We start from the raw sequence: 16,696 nt of genomic DNA on the forward strand, positions 1-16,696 counted from the left end.
CGGTGAATTATGTGCTGGTCACAGAGGCAAGTGGCGAGGAAACAAGTGAGACATGCTCTTTTCTTTTTGACCCCAGGGAGGAGCCTGAAGACCCAATATTGAACACGTAATATTTATCCACTCTGCCATCAGATTTCTGAATGGTCCAAGAACTCAAGAACACTACGATGTTATAACGCTTTTGCATTATTTATTTATTTTGTAATTTGTAGATATTTTGTCTTTGTAATGTACTGCTGCCGGAAAGCAACAAATTCCACGTCATTTGAGTCAGTGACACTAGACCTGATCAGATATCTCCGGAGTCAGTGCTTGCTCAGTGGACACTGCGCAGGCGCAGAGGTGGTTAGCCGGCAGAGGACAGTGCGCAGGCGCAGACTACCCTGCCGAAGCAGTTAGCCGGCAAAGGATAGTACGCATGCACAGTAGTGTTAGCCGGCAGAGGACAGTGCGCAAGTGTATTCTGCCGGCCTCTCGCGAGGTTTCGCGGTGCGGGGCCTATGCGGATCTCAGGCGCCGCACAGCCACGGCTTGAAGTTGGGAATCCACCGTACATTCACGGGCTGCGAGCGGCTGTATCCGCCTCAGCAGGTAGGCACTCTACGGCTGTTGACAGTGTGCGGCGGAACAGGATGGAGGGTCCGTGGGGTAGAACCAAGCCGGGGAGGAGAGGGTCCCAGCCTTGGACCTGAATCGCCGCCCTATTGAAAAGTGGAGGCTGGTGGCCCGGGGTGGAGATCTCGGGGAGGCCAGGCTGAAGCCTGGGGTGGGAGACAGAAGGAGGGGATCCCTCGGGGTTGGTCGAGAAAAGAAGGTGGTCCCAGAGGGAGGAGGGTGGGTCCCGAGAAGAAGCAACACACACAAAATGCTGGAGGAACTCAGCGGGCCAGAAAGCACCTATGGAAGAGAGTAAACAGTCAATATTGGTGAAGGAGAAGAGGGTCCCGGTGGGGTGAGAAGAGCGTCCGGGGTGTTGGAGGAAGGAGAGGCAGGAGAAGAGGGTTCCTGGGGGGGATGTAGAGGAAGGTGCGGCAGGAGACGAGTATCCGGGAGGAGAAGAGGTTGCCAGGGTGTAATGGGCGGCGAGATAGGAGACGGTCCTGGATGGGGGTGCGGTTGGGTTTTGCCCTGGGAATCCCTACCACCAGTTGTTGAATGAGTGGGAAACTTAAATCACAAATCATTGGAAGTGCAACAGTGGCTGCGAATAAGTTGTGTTTAAGTGTCACGTTTAATGGACGAAAACGTTAGATTGCAATATGGTATTTGACAGCATGAAGAAAATATTCGAGCAGCTGAGCGAACGCTCCAAAGGAAGACATACAGTGATAGACACTTGGTTAAGGAGGAGGGGGATGGGGAATTCCTGGAGCTTGGTGATTTGCCAGCTGATCAGTTCGGAAGTGGAGACATTCAGGTTGTAGGACTAGGAGATATTACAGTGATAGTGGAGAGGGGAATTTTTGTTTTGCTGAAAGAAAAATCGAAATTTCTGGCAACTTGTTGTCTTTTTATTTTAAAAAATTTCCATATGGAGTTAAAATCTGTTGATATTTGGTGTTTATCAAATCTTTCTGCACTGAGGTCCTCTTTTAGTTGGGGTCAACAAGGATGTTGCATGATACACAAGCCAGGGCAGTATGATACAGAGGACAAGGTGTTGCACATGCAGCAGGCTCTCCATCTCCATGCAGCTGATGAATTCAAAGGAACAGCAGAGACTGCTACAGTTTGGCACCAGCGACGTCACAGGAGTTGCCTGCTATCCTTGAAGATAGGGATTCCAGCTCTGTATTTTACCCGAAGTTTTCCCCATGTGTGGGTATAGCCGCAAGGCAGTGGAGGTTTGAGATCAGAGATTCTTTTCTCCTAGATGAGCTGCCAACCATGGCTGACAAGTTCTGTCTGCCCGAAGCGACTGGTTTTAAGGCACTTTGCCCCTTCTTCTGTCAGTTCATGTGGTTTCCCCGGGCTTAGTAGCTAAGCCACATGTGAAGGCCAGGAGATGAACTTGGATGTCAGAGGCTATTTAGGAGCATTTAGAAGTTGATGGGAACTTATGCCCACTACCATCCACGGATATAGCAACCTTAGTGAACCCAGATATACAGAATATTATTGGTATTTCAAATCTGTTAAAACGTCTGCACTAAAGAAGGAAATAGAAAAAAGTTAACATTTGACATGATGAATTCATTTCAGCTATTTGAACCATCTGGCATTTCTAGCATTTTCTGTTTTTTGTATTTCAGACTTCTAGATTACTGGTGAATAAAAATGCCTTTTAGCTTTGACAGGAAGGAAGATCTGTCTCTGTCTAGCCTCTCAAATTTATCTGTGTGTGTTCTTGCCGCTGTTTTCATGGTGTGCCAAGGGAGATCCCAGTGTCTCCAAGGTGGAGAGTCATTTCACTAATAGTCTTTTTCTGTCTTCAGACAGGACAATGAGGGTGTACACACCATGCGTAGATGGATGGGATTAGTTCCTGTTGTCAATGTGGTCAGCACAGATCTAATGTGTCAAAGGGCTTGTTCCTACGTTCCAAATATACACTCAGTGGCCACACTATCCGTTACCTGCTGTATCTAATAATGTGTCACTGAGTGTATGCTTGTGGGTTTTCTGCTGCTGTAGTCCATCCCCTTCAAGGTTCGATGTGTTGTGTGTTCAGAGATGCTCTTCTGTACGTCACTGCTGTAATGCGTGGTTATTTGAGTTATTGTCACCTTCCTGTCAGCTTGAACCAGTATGGCCATTCTCCTCTGACCTCTCTCATTAACAAGATGTTTTCATCCACAGAACTGACGCTCTCTGGATGTATTTTGTTTTTTGCACCATTCTCTGTAAACTCTGGACATTGTTATGCATTAAAATCCCACGAGATCAGCAGTTTCTAAGGTACTGAAACCACCCCATGAACGATCATTCCACAGTCAAAGTCACTTAGATCACATTTCTTCCCCATTCTGATGTTTGGTCTGATTAATAACTGAACCTATGACCATAACACGAGGAAATCTGCAGATGCTGGAAATTCAAGCAACACACAAAATGCTGGTGGGTAGCCTCCAACCTGATGGCATGATTTCTCTAACTTCTGTTAATGCCCCTCCTCCCCTTCTTACCCCATCATTTATTTATCTATTTTCCCCCTTTTTTCCTCTCTGTCCCTCTCATAAACACTCCTTGCCTGCTGTCCATCTTCCTCCCCCTTTTTTTCTCCCTAGGCCTCCTGTCCCATGATCCTTTCCAGCTCTGTATCCCTTTTGCCAATCAACTTATCAGCTCTTAGCTTCATCCCTTCTTCCCCCCCCCCCCCCCCCCCGGCCGTCTTCTATCATTTCGGATATCCCCTCCCCCTCCCTCTCTTACTATCTCTTCTTTCAGTTAGTCCTGATGAAGGGTCTCGGCCCAAAATGTCAACTGTACTTCTTCCTATAGATGCTGCCTGGCCTGCTGCATTCCACCAGCATTTTGTGTGTGTTACTTGAACCTATGACCATGTTTGCATGCTTTTTTGCATTGAGTTGCTGCCATGTGATTGGCTGATTATATATTTGCGTTAACGAGCAGGTGTGCCTGATAAAGTGGCCACTGTTGATGGTTTAAACATTTCTGCAAAGGCTGCCAATTTTACCTGAAATTTGGTCGCTGATGTGAATGAAACACATTGATGAAGGTAGAGCAGTAGATCTTGGGGTGCGTGTCCATAGGACACTCAAAACTGCCGCGCATTTTGACAGGGTTGTTATGAAGGCGTATGGTGGGTTAGCATTCATCAACCGTGGGATTGAGTTCAAGAGCCGTGAGGTACTGTGCGCAGTTCTGGTTACCTCACTACAGGAAGGATGCAGATGCTATAGAGAGAGTGCAGAGGAGATTTACAAGGATGTTGTCTGGATTGGAAGACATACTTTATGAGAATAGGTTGAGTGACCTTGGCCTTTTCTCCTTGGAGCGACGGTGGATGAGAGGTGACCTGATAGAGGTGTATAAGATGACGAAGGTCATTGATCGTGTGGATAGCCAGAGGCTTTTTTCCAGGGCTGAAATGGCTAACACGAAGGGCCTTAGTTTTAAGGTGCTTGGAAATGGGTATCAAGGGGATGTTGGGTAAATTTTTCACACAGAGTGGTGGGAGTGTGGAATGCGCTGCCAGCTGCGGTGGTGGAATTGGATACCATAGGGTCTTTTAAGAGCCTGTTAGATAGGTACATGGAGCTTAGAAAAATAGAGGGCTATGTGCTAGGGAAATTCTAGAGTAGGTTACATGGTCGGCACAACGTTGTGGGCTGAAGGGCCTGTGATGTGCTGTGAATTTCTGTGTTCTATTATGCACAGTTGAAAAACATCAACATAAATCTGGAATTGAGGTCTTTGATTACAGCATAATTTCCCATTCTTACCTGAACACGTCTGTATATTGTTTTGATGCTGTTGGTGGATAATTCAGAGTTCGGTGCACCATCTCATATTGAATAATGGTGTACGCATATAATTGAGAACGTATTTTGAGTTTCCAGTGGTACCTTGAACGCAACTTCAAAGCATTTCAAAATCAGTTTTACTATCACTGGTATATGTCGTGAAATACATTGTTCTGCGGCAGCAGTACAATGCACTGCTCCTCAATGGTAGCAGTGAGAAGACGGCACGTCCTGGGTGGTGGGGGGTCCTTCATGATAGATGCCGACTATTTGAGGCATCGCCTTTTGAAGGTGGGGAGTCAAGTGCCCCTGATAGAGCTGGCTGAGTTTGAAACTTTCTGCTGCTTTTTCCAATCCTGTGTAGTGGACCCTCCCTCCATACTAGATAAAGGATACTTAACTGAGGAACAGTAGCTTGAGATTTGAGACTGAAATGCAATCATACTCTGCCTTCTCATGTTCCAAACTGTGATGATGTATTGATCTTGGGATGAAAGGAGCGTGGAAAAGTCAGATCCATTGCGCGTGCTGCTTCACTGGAGATGCTGATGCTGCAGTTTTACCCGGTATACCTAGATCTAATCATTCTTTTTTGTCAGTTTCCTATTCCGAAATGACAGATTGGTGGCCACTCATTTCAAATCAACTTCCCATTCCTTCCATATGGATCTGTACAAACAGCAGGGTAAAACGTACAACAAAGTGCAGACCCTTTGCCCACAATGTTTTGCTGACTTTTGAACCAACTCCAAGATCACTCCTACGCAGCCCCTAATCCTCCTCTTCTGTCATTGATGAAGACGTACTGAGGTAGAAAGAGCAACACCTCGTACTCCATCCAGGTAGTCTCCAACCTGATGGCATAAACATTGATTTCTCTAACTTCTGGTGATTTTTCCCTCTTCTCCTCTTTTACTGTTCAAACTTCAAAGTACATTTATTATCAAATTATGTATACTATATACAACCTTGAGATTTGTCTTTTTGCAGGCTGCCACAAAATAAAGACAAAATAATCCACAAAATATCCCCACAGAATAAAGACGACCAAACACCTAATATGCACATAAATGAACAAATCATGCAGACAATAAAGTAAATAAATAACACAGAACATGAATACACAAGTGAAGAAAGAAACATTCTGGTTTCCTTCTCCCATTTATTTTGGCCTTACCTGCTTATCACCTCCCCCGATGCTCCTCTATCTTCCCTTTCTCCATGGTCCACTTTCTGTCCTGTCAGATTCCTTCTTCTCCAGCCCTTTGCCTTTTCCACTGATCACCTCCCAGCTTCTTAGTTTATTCCCCCCTCCCATACCCACCTGTGTAATAATCTGATCTGTATGAACAGTATGCAAGACAAACCTTTCACTATATTTTGATACATGTTTTAATTATATTTCAATCCCCATAGTGGTTAGGCACTGTACCAGAAAGACTGTCTTCCAAAGAAATTGGTAAATTTGTTTAGTATTATTACACATATGGAGATGCAGTGGAAAAATCTGTCTTGCATGCCATTCATACAAATCAGTTTATCACAACAGTGCATTGAGGTAGTCTAAGGGAAAACAATACATGAATGCTGAATAAAGGATTACAGTTACGAGAAAGTGAAGTAAGGCAGACAATGAGATGCAAGACCATAGCGAGGCAGATTGTAAGGTTAAGAATCTATTCTTATCACAGTAGGAGACTGTCAGTAATTGCGGGACGTAAACTGTCCTTGAGCCTCAGTATGTGATTTCAGACTTCTGCCTGATGGGAGGGGGAAGAATAGAGAGTGGGTGGTGACTTCAGTTATACTGGCTGTTTTACTGAGGCAGCAAGAAGTGTGGACAAGAGTCAGTCCATGGAGGGGAAGCTGGTTTTCTTTGATGAGCCAAGCCCTGGCCACACCTGAGTGTGATGCATCCAGATAGGATCCTTTCTATGGTGCATCGATTTAAAAATTAATGAGGATCTAAGAGAAGTATGTCAAATTTATTTAGCCTCCTGAAGAAATAGAAGTACTACTGAGCTTTCTTTGCTGTGGCATCTGTTGGAAGAAAAGACAGGCATTTATTTGCTGTTTTCAATATTAGGATGTTCTAAAATACTTCTCAGCTCCTCCTGAGATGCTAGCATGGTTGTCTTGTAGGAAAAGTGTAAATCAGCATGGTATTCACACTCCCTCTTATCTTCTAGGAAGATATTAAATATAATCAGCCAGTTTTGTCTATTTCAGGGCTGGGTGAAATAACACTTCCGTACATAACTTATGTACATTTCTGCCATTCAATGAGTGAATAATAAGGCATACTTTATACTGCCTTGTCCAAAGCACTGTGATAAGTTACTGTGCCCATCTAGCATACATAGGATGAAATTAGGTGTTTGGCCTATTTTGTCATGTGCCTCCAAGTACTCTGAAACCTCATCCTTAGTGATCGACTTCCAACATCTTTCCACCAACTGAAGTCAGGCTAACTGGCCTATAAACACCCTTCTTCTGCCTCCCCCTCTTCTTGAACAGTGGCCTTTTTTTTTTGTTTTTGCGTTTTTCTGGTCCACAAGACCATAAGACAGAGGAGCAGAATTAGGCCATCTGGCCCATCGAGTCTGCTCCGCCGTTCTATCATGGCTGATTCTTTTTTTAATCTCCTCAACCCCAGTTCCCAGCTTTCTCTCTGTAACCTTTGATGCCATGTCCAATCAAGAAGCTATCCGTCTCTGTCTTTAATACACCCGATGACCTTGCCTCCACAGCTCATACAAATTCACCACCCTATAGCTCTAGAAATTTATCTACATCTGTTTTGAAAGGGTACCCTTCTATCCTGAGGCTCTGCCCTCTTGTCCTAGACACTCCCAGCATGGGAAACATCCTTTCCACATCTTCCCTGTCTAGGCCTTTCAACATTTGAAAGGTTTCAATAAGATCCCCCCTTATCCTTCTGAATTCCAGCGAGTACAGACACAAAGCCATCAAATGTTCCTCGTATGATAACCCTTTCATTCCTGGAATCATCCTTGTGAACCTCCTCTAGACCCTCTCCAATGTCAGCACACCTTTTCTAAGATGAAGGGCCCAAAACTGTTCACAATCCTCAAGGTGAGGCCTCACCAGTGCATCAGCATCACATCCCTGCTCTTGTATTCTAGACCTCTTGAAATGAACGCTGACATGCCATTTGTCTTCCTCACCACTGACTCAACCTGCAAGTTAACCTTCAGGGTGTTCTGCACATGGACTCCCAAGTCCCTCTGCATCTCAGATTCCTGGATTTTCTCCTCATTTAGAAAATAGTCCGCACATTTATTTCTACTACCAAAGTGCATGACCTAGCATTTTCCAACATTGTATTTCATTTACCACTTTCTTGCCCATTCTCCTAATCTAAGTCCCTCTGCATCCAACCTGTATCCTCAACACTACCTGCCTCTCCACCAATCTTCGTGTCATCTGCAAACTTGGCAACAAAGCCATTTATTCCATCATCTAAATCATTTATATACAGCATAAAAAGAAGTGGCCCCAACTCCGACCCCTGCGGTGTTGGGACTGGCAGCCAACCAGAAAAGGATCTTTTCATTCCCATTCGCTGCCTCCTACCAATCAGCCAATGCTCTAACCATGTTAGTAACTTTCCTGTAATACCATGGGCTCTTAACTTGGTAAGCAGCCTCATGTGTGGCATCTTGTTAAAGGCCTTCTGAAAGTCCAAATATACAACATCCATTGCATCCCCTTTATCTATCCTACTTGTAATCTCCTCAAGGAATTCTAACAGGTTCGTCAAGCAGGAGTTTCCCTGAAGGAAACCATGATGACTTTATACTATCTTGTCCTGTGTCACCAAGTACTTCATCACCTCATCCTTTACAATTGACTCTAACATCTTCCCAACCACTGGAACCATTCCAAAATCTTGTGATTCTTGAAAGATCATTACAAATGCTTCCACAATCTCTACAGCTACCTCTTTCATAATCCTGGGTGTATTCCATCTAGTCCAGATGATTTACATACCTTCTGACTTTTCAGCTTCCCAAGCACTTTTTCCTTAGTGATAGCAATGACTCTCACTTCTGCCCCCTGGCACTCCTGCATTTCTGGCATTTTGCTGGTGTCTTCCACAGTTAAGACTGACGCAAAATATGTATTATGTTCGTCTGTCATTTCATTGTCCCTCATTACTACCTCTCCAGGATAATTTTCCAGTGGCCCAATCTCCACTTTTGTTTATTTTACTCTATACTGTACATCTGGAGAAAAAAAAACTCTTTTGTATCCCCTTTTATATTGTTGGCTAGCTTAGCTTCATATTTAAATTTTTCTCTCTTCAGGGCTTTTTCAGTTATCTTCTGTTGGTTTTTAAAAGCTATACCACTGGCTGGCTAAGGGTCTTAGCTCTACCCAAAAAAATTCAGTATCTTCCGATTTGATGCCCAAGGGTTTGATTTAATTTTTAACTGACAGAGCCACGTTACCCTTTCTTCCTACCTGCCTGTGCTTTCAGTACAAAGTGTATCCTTGGATGTTCAGCTCCTAGCTATAATCTTCTTTCGGCCATGACTCAGTGATGCCTACCATGTCATACCTGCCAAACTCTAACCACACAATCATCTACCTGATTCATGTACTGTGTGCATTTAAACATAACACCTTTAATCACGTATTCATCACCCTTTTTTGATTTTGGCCCCATGTTACACTTTAACACCTCCACTGATTGCTATCTTGCCCTGTCCTTTCTCACAGCCTCATGTCACACGACATCTATTTGTATACGAACTGCCCAGTCCTCAGCTCTGTCACTCAGGTTCCCATCCCCCTGCCAAATGAGTTTAAACCTTCCCCAACAGCTCTAGAAAACCTGTTCAGAAGAGTATTGGTCCCACTCAGGTTTTGGTGTAACCTGTCCTTTTTGTACAGGTTATTTCCACCCCAGAAGAGGTCTCAATGATCCAGCTATCTGACACTCTGCCCCCTACACCAATTTCTCAGCCACACATGCATCTGCCAAATCATCCTATTCTTAACTTCACTGCCATGATCAAGACAGGAGCTGATTATAGATTTCAGGAGAAGGAATAGAGGTCATGAACCAGTCCTCATCGAAGATCAGAGGCGAAGAGGGTTAGAGTGTTAAATTCCTCCATGATATTATTTCAGAGAACCTATCCTGGGCCCAGCATGTAAGTGCAATTAAGAAGAAAGCATGGCAGTACCTCTACTTCCTTGGGAGTTTGTGTAGTAAAGAATGTATTGACTGGCTGCATCACACCAATGGAAATACCAATGCCCTTGAATGGAAAATCCTACAAAAAGTAGTGGATATGGCTCAGTACATTATGGGTAAAACATGGAACATTGTTGCAGGAAAGCAGCAGCCATCTTCAAAGAGCCTCACCAGCCAGCTCATGCTGTTATGCCGTCAGCAAGAAGGTGCAGGAGCCTCAGGACTCACTACTACCCCTCAACCATCAGTCTATTGATCTAAAGGGGATAACTGCACTTAAGTTCACTCAACCCATCACTGAAGTGTTCCCACAATCTATGGACTCTCTTCAAGGATTTTTCATCTCATGTTCTCGATATTTATTTTTATTATTATTATTATTATTATTATTATTCCTCCTTTTTCTAATTGCACGTTTGTCTTCTGCACTCTGGTTGAACGCCCTAGTTGAGCAGTTTTTCATAGATTCTATTATGGTTCTGTAGATTTATTGAATATGCAAACAAGAAAATGAATCTCATTGTTGTATGTAGTGACATATAAATAATTTACTTTGAATAGACAAGAGGTGCAGGAGTAGGCCATTCGGCCCTTTGAGCCAGCACCGCCATTCAATGTGATCATGGCTGATCATCCACAATCAGTACCCTGTTCCTGCCTTCTCCCCATGTCCCTTGACTCCGCTATCTTTAAGAGCTCTATCTAACTCATTCTTGAAAGCATCCAGAGAATTGGCCTCCACTGCTTTCTGAGGCAGAGCATTCCATAGATCCACAACTCTCTGGGTGAAAAAGTTTTTCCTGAACTCCATTCTAAATGGCCTACCCCTTATTCTTAAACTGTGGCCTCTGGTTCTGGACTCCCCCAACATCGGGAACATGTTTCCTGCCTCTAGCATATCCAATCCCTTAATAATCTTATATGTTTCAATCAGATCCCCTCTCATCCTTCTAAATTCCAGTGTATACAAGCCCAGTCGCTCCAATCTTTCAACATATGACAGTCCCGCCATCCCAGGAATCAACCTCGTGAACCTATGCCGCACTCCCTTAAGAGCAAGAATGTCCTTCCTCAAATTTGGAGACCAAAACTGAACACAATACTCCAGGTGTGGTCTGACCAGGGCCCTGTACAACTGCAAAAGGACCTCTTTGCTCCTATACTCAACACCCCTTGTTATAAAGGCCAACATGCCATTAGCTTTCTTCACTGCCTGCTGTACCTGCATGCTTACTTTCAGTGACTGATGTACAAGAACACCTAGATCTCGTTGTACTTCCCCTTTTCCTAACTTGACACCATTCAGATAGTAAAGCGCAGTCAGCAATCTAGAGATTACTAGCCTGGAGGCCCTGCTTTTCAGCTTTCTGTCTAACTCCCTATATCTCTTCAGGACCTCCTCCCTTTTCGTACCTGTGTCATTGGAACTAACATGTACCACAATGTCCAGCTGTTCAAACCTCCCTTTTTAGAATGCTGATGTGGTGACACATCTGATGGTGAAACATTATATAGTTGTGGAATGTTTTTTTTTGTTGAGAGAAAAATTGTCACATTCCCTGGGGTTAGAATGATTTTTGTTGTTCCATGGTTTAGTTATCTCCCTCTGTCAACAGCAATAAAGTGATACTGGCTGGATTTGCTGAATCCAGTGTTTCTAGTAATCCTATTATCTTGCTTCTCATCAAGATCATGTTTATGAGACACAGGAGAAGAATTAGGGCATTTGGCCCATCTGCCTGCTCCACCAGATGATAATGGCTGATTTATTATATCTCTGAACCCCATTCTCCCGCCTTCTCCCCATGACTTTTGACGCCCTTACTAATCAAGAACCTATGAAACTCTGGCTAAAGAAATTCCTCCTCATCTCTGTTCTAGATAGTTGTCCCTCTACTCAGGTGCTGTGCCTCTGTCCTAGCTTCCCCCTCTATAGGAAACATCATCTTCACATGCACTGTATCTTGGCTTTGTTATGAACATGGCACCAAGAAAAAATGTCCAATTTCCTTTCTTATGGTTGCTGCACAGCCGTACAGGAAGTTTACACACTGAACAACGGGTAAACTACAGCTGGCTTCTGTATCCTGATTGCTCATTTTGGGAAGTTCTGGAAATACCCAACAAGTTAATCAACAACGGGAGAGAAAAGCATTCAGTCTTTCCATGTTGATTACCTTTCCATTACTTAATTTTATTACATTTTTCTTGCACCTGAAGTATTTACCCTCCACCTACAAACCTGTGTTCCATCCATTCTAGCCTCCCATGCATTCCGGACTTTACTCTTTCAGGAGTTGAGGTCCTAAGCATGGAATTTTTTCCATTGTTCTCCATCCCTCCAATTGTTCTGCATTTGTTAACACCTACCTTTTCAGTTTTGGATATTTGTCCTTGTCTCCTTTTATGATCAAGTGGAGGTTGATAGGTTCTTGATTAGTCAGGGTGTCAAAGGTTTCAGGGAGAAGGCAAGAGAATGGGGTTGAGAGGGATAATAAATCGACCATGATGGAATGGCGGAGCACTTTTCTCTGCTTCTGTCTTATGGTCTAAAAGCAAGGACTTCTCACAGCATCCTAATCATTTTTAAAATTAAAAGTAAAATGACATGGGGAAGGCGCTTTGTCTCAACAGATCCAGTTGTTAGTCTATCCTATATGTCTGATAACTCGCTTGCTTGATAACACGATACACATTGTCATATTTTGTCTTAGCTGGATGTGAAATGGATATCTTGTAGTAAGGAAATTAGTGGTGTCATTCTGCAGTCTGTTTACTTCGGGTACCCTGAAATTTCAAGCTTCAAATGAAGGACTATGTAGGAGGGAAGAGTTAGATTGATTTTGGAGTTAGTTATAAGAGTAGGGCAGTATGGTAGCATAGTGCTTAGCATAATGCTATTACAGGGCAGCAACCCAGGTTTAATTCCCACTGCTGTCTGTGTGTTCGTTCTTTCAGTGACTACAGTCCAAATGTATATGGGTGAGTTGGTGAATTGTTCATATGGTACAATTGTGCAGCACAGGTCAGAAGGGCCTGTTACTGTGCTGTATGTCAATTCAATTAAATTCAAAGTGTGGTACAACATGGGCTGAAGGGTCTGCACTTTACTGTCATGCTATGTTCTATTGAGATAAGAATCATTCTTAAAATGGATGAAATTTCAGTGTTAAATTGGTTTTATTACAAGTGCATTTTAGGAATGATTTGGAGGTGATTAAATCTCCTCCGGTCCAATAGTTTGCCAAATAGCTTCTATTTCTTCCCTTCATTTCTGTTGTATTTAGAGATATAGTGTGGAATAGGCCTTTCCGGCACACTGAGTCACACCGCCCAGCAACCCACTGATTTAACCCGAGCATAATCACAGGGAATTTTACAATGACCAATTAACCTACTAACCAAATAACTGCGGGAGCACCTGGAGGAAAGGCACAAGGATCATAGGTGCAGTCGATTGAACGTCACTTCTCTCCCCGTACTTTCTCCTGGCAATTCTACGTAATGAATGGAAATGATGGCGTTGATGTGACCTTGGTATGCTAACTTGTTCAGAGCTGATTGCTACATACCCATGAGAATTATCTTGATTGCCTTATTAACCTAATTCTTAAGAAATTACATCAATTGAACATTTTTTTAGAGGTTTGTTCTTAATCTGCTGGAGCAGTTTCCTTTTTTCACATTTGCAAATTTCCCATTTTATTTTAATCCATACTTCATATCCTTGAAGGAAGTGTTGCTTTATTTACTATTAGCAAACTCATCATAGTTTATAATGTCTTAACTCCAGAAAAAGACAGGTCATTTGTTTACATAGAATCAGTACAGGAACTTCGGCTCACGATGTTATGCTGGCCCTTCAATATGCTCTTGGATCAATCTAACCCTTCCCTCCTACATAGCCCTCCATTTTTCTATCATCCATGTGCCTATCTAGGAGTCTCTTAAATGTCTTTAATTTGTCTGGCTCTGCCACCATCTCTGGCAGTGTGTTCCTCGCACACCCACTACTCTCTATGTAAGAAAATGTAGTTCTAAAGATAAAGAGAGACTTGCTTTATTTGTCCCTTGTACATTGAAACATACAGTGAAATGTGTCACTTGTGTCAAATCAAATCAGTGAGAATTGTGTTGGGAGCAGCCTGCGAGTGTCCATGCTTCTGGAACCAATATACTAACCCCAACCTTGCATCTTTGGAATGTGGGAGGACCCCCATTGAACTGACTATTTCTTACATCCCTCACATACATAGGGAGTAAAAGTCTTTTCATTAAATCTCAGTCTAAATGTGCAGTCATAGTAATTTATAATAATCTGTAATAAATAGAAACAGTCAGTGAACATAGAAATACGCTCAAATCAGCATGGGTTAATCAGTCTGATGGCCTGGTGGAAGAAGCTGTCCTGGAGCCTGTTGGTTTTGGCTTTTATGCTGCAGTACCATTTCTTGGATGGTAACAGCTGGAATAGATTGTGGTTGGGGGGTGACTCGGGTCCCCAATGATCCTTCGGGCCCTTTTCTCACACCTGTCTTTGTAAATGTCCTGAATAGTGGGAAGTTCACAACTGCAGATGCGCAGGGCTGTCTGCGCCACTCTGCAGAATCCTGCGATTAAGAGGGGTACAGTTCCCATACCAGGCAATGATGCAGCCAGTCAGGATGCTCTCATTTGTGCCCCTGTAGAAAGTTCTTAGGATGTGATCATGGGGAGAATGTACAAAGTCCTTCCAGGCAGCAGCGGGAATTGAACCCTTTTAAACTACTGTAAGATCAATTTGACCCTTCCTTCCCACATAGTCCTCCATTTTACTATCATCCATGTGCCTATCTAAGAGTCACAGGATACATTTTCATTTACATTGGATTCTGGTTAATTGGGGCATATTTTGGCCCAATAAAGCAACTGTCTCATTTAGTTGAAGTTTCATGGAAATAGTTAAAAGGTATAAAAAAGACAAACTACCGTTCAACTAAGTAACAAATAATGCAATTAAATGAAATAAAGGACAAATTAGAACACTTCCAATACCTCTACAGTACTATAAAACTGTATTAGTTCCTAATAGTTATTGATGGAGGAATTTAAAAAGCTATCCCAATACACAAGGAAATTGGAGCTGACAGATAGACCACTGGGCCTCCCCAAACCTGCCCTGCAATTCACTATCACTGTGACTGTTCGATACTAGTTCCAATTCCTCAACCTTCTACAATTCCCCATTCTCAGTTATTTGATCTTTATTTATGTATCTTCACTTTAAATAATGATCCTGGAGACTGAGAATTTCTCTCTCTGAAAGGAGGACTTGGCAGCATCCTGTAGACCTGTAGTAAAGCCTTTCCTTAAACTCCAAACTCTGTGTAATAAATGCTAGTATTCTGTTTGCCTTTGAAGCTACTTGATGGACCTGCCTGCTCACTTTAGGTGATTCGTGCATGAGAATACCCAGATCCCTCTGAACCTCACTCTCTTGCAGAACGGTATCGTAGTGGTTAGCACAACACTTTACAGGGAAGGTGTCTCAGGTTCAATTCTTGCCGCTGCCTGTAAATTGTTTGTATGTTCTGTCTCTGACCTCTGGGTGTTCTGGTTTCCTCCCACTGTCCGAAGACAGTACTGGTTAATAGATCATTGTAAATTGTCCTGTGATTAGGCTAGGGTTAAATTGCTGGGTGGCACAGCTCAAAGGGCCAGAAGGACCACTTCTGCACTGTATCTCAATAAAATAAAAAACACAGTTAAGGAGAATGTGTAAATTCTTCTCGAGCTTGAAGGTTGCCACAGACAAAATTAAAAGTGAATTTATAATCAATGTTCATAGTATATGTCACCATATACAATCCTGAGATTCATTTTCTTGCAGCCATTCATAGTAACAAAACAATACAATAGAATTGTTGGAAAAACTACACACACACTGACAAGCAACCTAAGTACAAAAGAAGACAAACTGAAAATACAAAAAAAAGAACTAGTACTGAGAACGTGAGTTGTAGAGTCCTTGAAAATGAGTCCATAGGTAATGAAATTGGTTCAGTGTTGACAGACGAGGAGACAGTGCAAGGACAGTTCTCTCATGTTCTCTGAATGTTAAGAAAATATGAACAATAAGATTGATAACAATTTAATTGAAGGAATAAACACATTGATACAATTTCAAAGAAGGCACCCCTACAGCTATATTTCATTAGGAGTTTGAAGAGAATTGATAACCAGAAACTCCTGCAAATTTTCACATTTGTACCGTGGAGAGCATTCTGACTTGTTGCATCACTGCCTGGTATGGCGGGGCCAATGCACGAGATAGGGAAGAGCTATAGAGGGTTGTAAACTCTACCAGGTCCATCATGGGCACTAGCCTCCCCACTGTCGAGAACACCTTCAAAAGGTAATGCCACAAGTAGGTGACAGAACTTATTACCCGTACTTAGAGGACTGAATTATAGGGAGAGGTTGGATAGGCTGGTGGTGTCTAAATCATAAGGTTCATAGGTAGGTTGAAGGTCCAGGAATGAAGAACAAGAAGCTATAGTTCAAGTTCAATTTCAAGTTTATTGTCATCTGACTACATATATACAATCAAAAGAAATAACATTCCTCTGAACCACACTGCATATACACTACGTATATCACACGCAACACATAAAACAAAATTATACTATAAAAAAGTTAATTATATATAATTCAAAATGCATGTAGTAAAGTACAGCACAGGTAAACAGTAAACAATGATGAGAGCTCATTGGTGGCAGGATTTTCATTAGTTTCACAGCCTGGGGGAAGAAGCTGTTACATAATCCGACAGCCCTAGCCCTGATGCTTCTGTCCTCCTTCCCTGACGGCAGTGAGACAATAAGATTGTTGGTTGGGTGGTAGGGATCCTCAACAATGCTTTGGGCCCTTCTTTAATGCTCCCGATAAATGTTACAGATGTGGGGAGGGAAACCCCGATGATCCTCTCAGCAGATTTTACTGTCTTCTGTGGGATCCTGCAGTCCGATGCCTTGCAGCTTCCGCTCCACGCAGCGATACAGCC

The 16,696-nt window shown here is 42.9% G+C and overlaps 1 protein-coding gene across 1 annotated transcript in view; it reads left to right on the top strand.

The window, feature by feature from the left end:
* The first annotated feature begins 442 nt into the window (after positions 1-442).
* Positions 443-16,696, top strand: part of btbd10b (BTB (POZ) domain containing 10b) — a 113,463-nt gene continuing 97,209 nt past the window's right edge. The window contains exon 1 of the mRNA XM_073049906.1: positions 443-591. The gene's annotated coding sequence lies outside the window, so the exon portion shown is untranslated. The remainder of the gene's footprint in view (positions 592-16,696) is intronic.

Source organism: Hemitrygon akajei, chromosome 6 (assembly GCF_048418815.1).
Source record: "Hemitrygon akajei chromosome 6, sHemAka1.3, whole genome shotgun sequence".
Classification (NCBI taxonomy): domain Eukaryota; kingdom Metazoa; phylum Chordata; class Chondrichthyes; order Myliobatiformes; family Dasyatidae; genus Hemitrygon; species Hemitrygon akajei.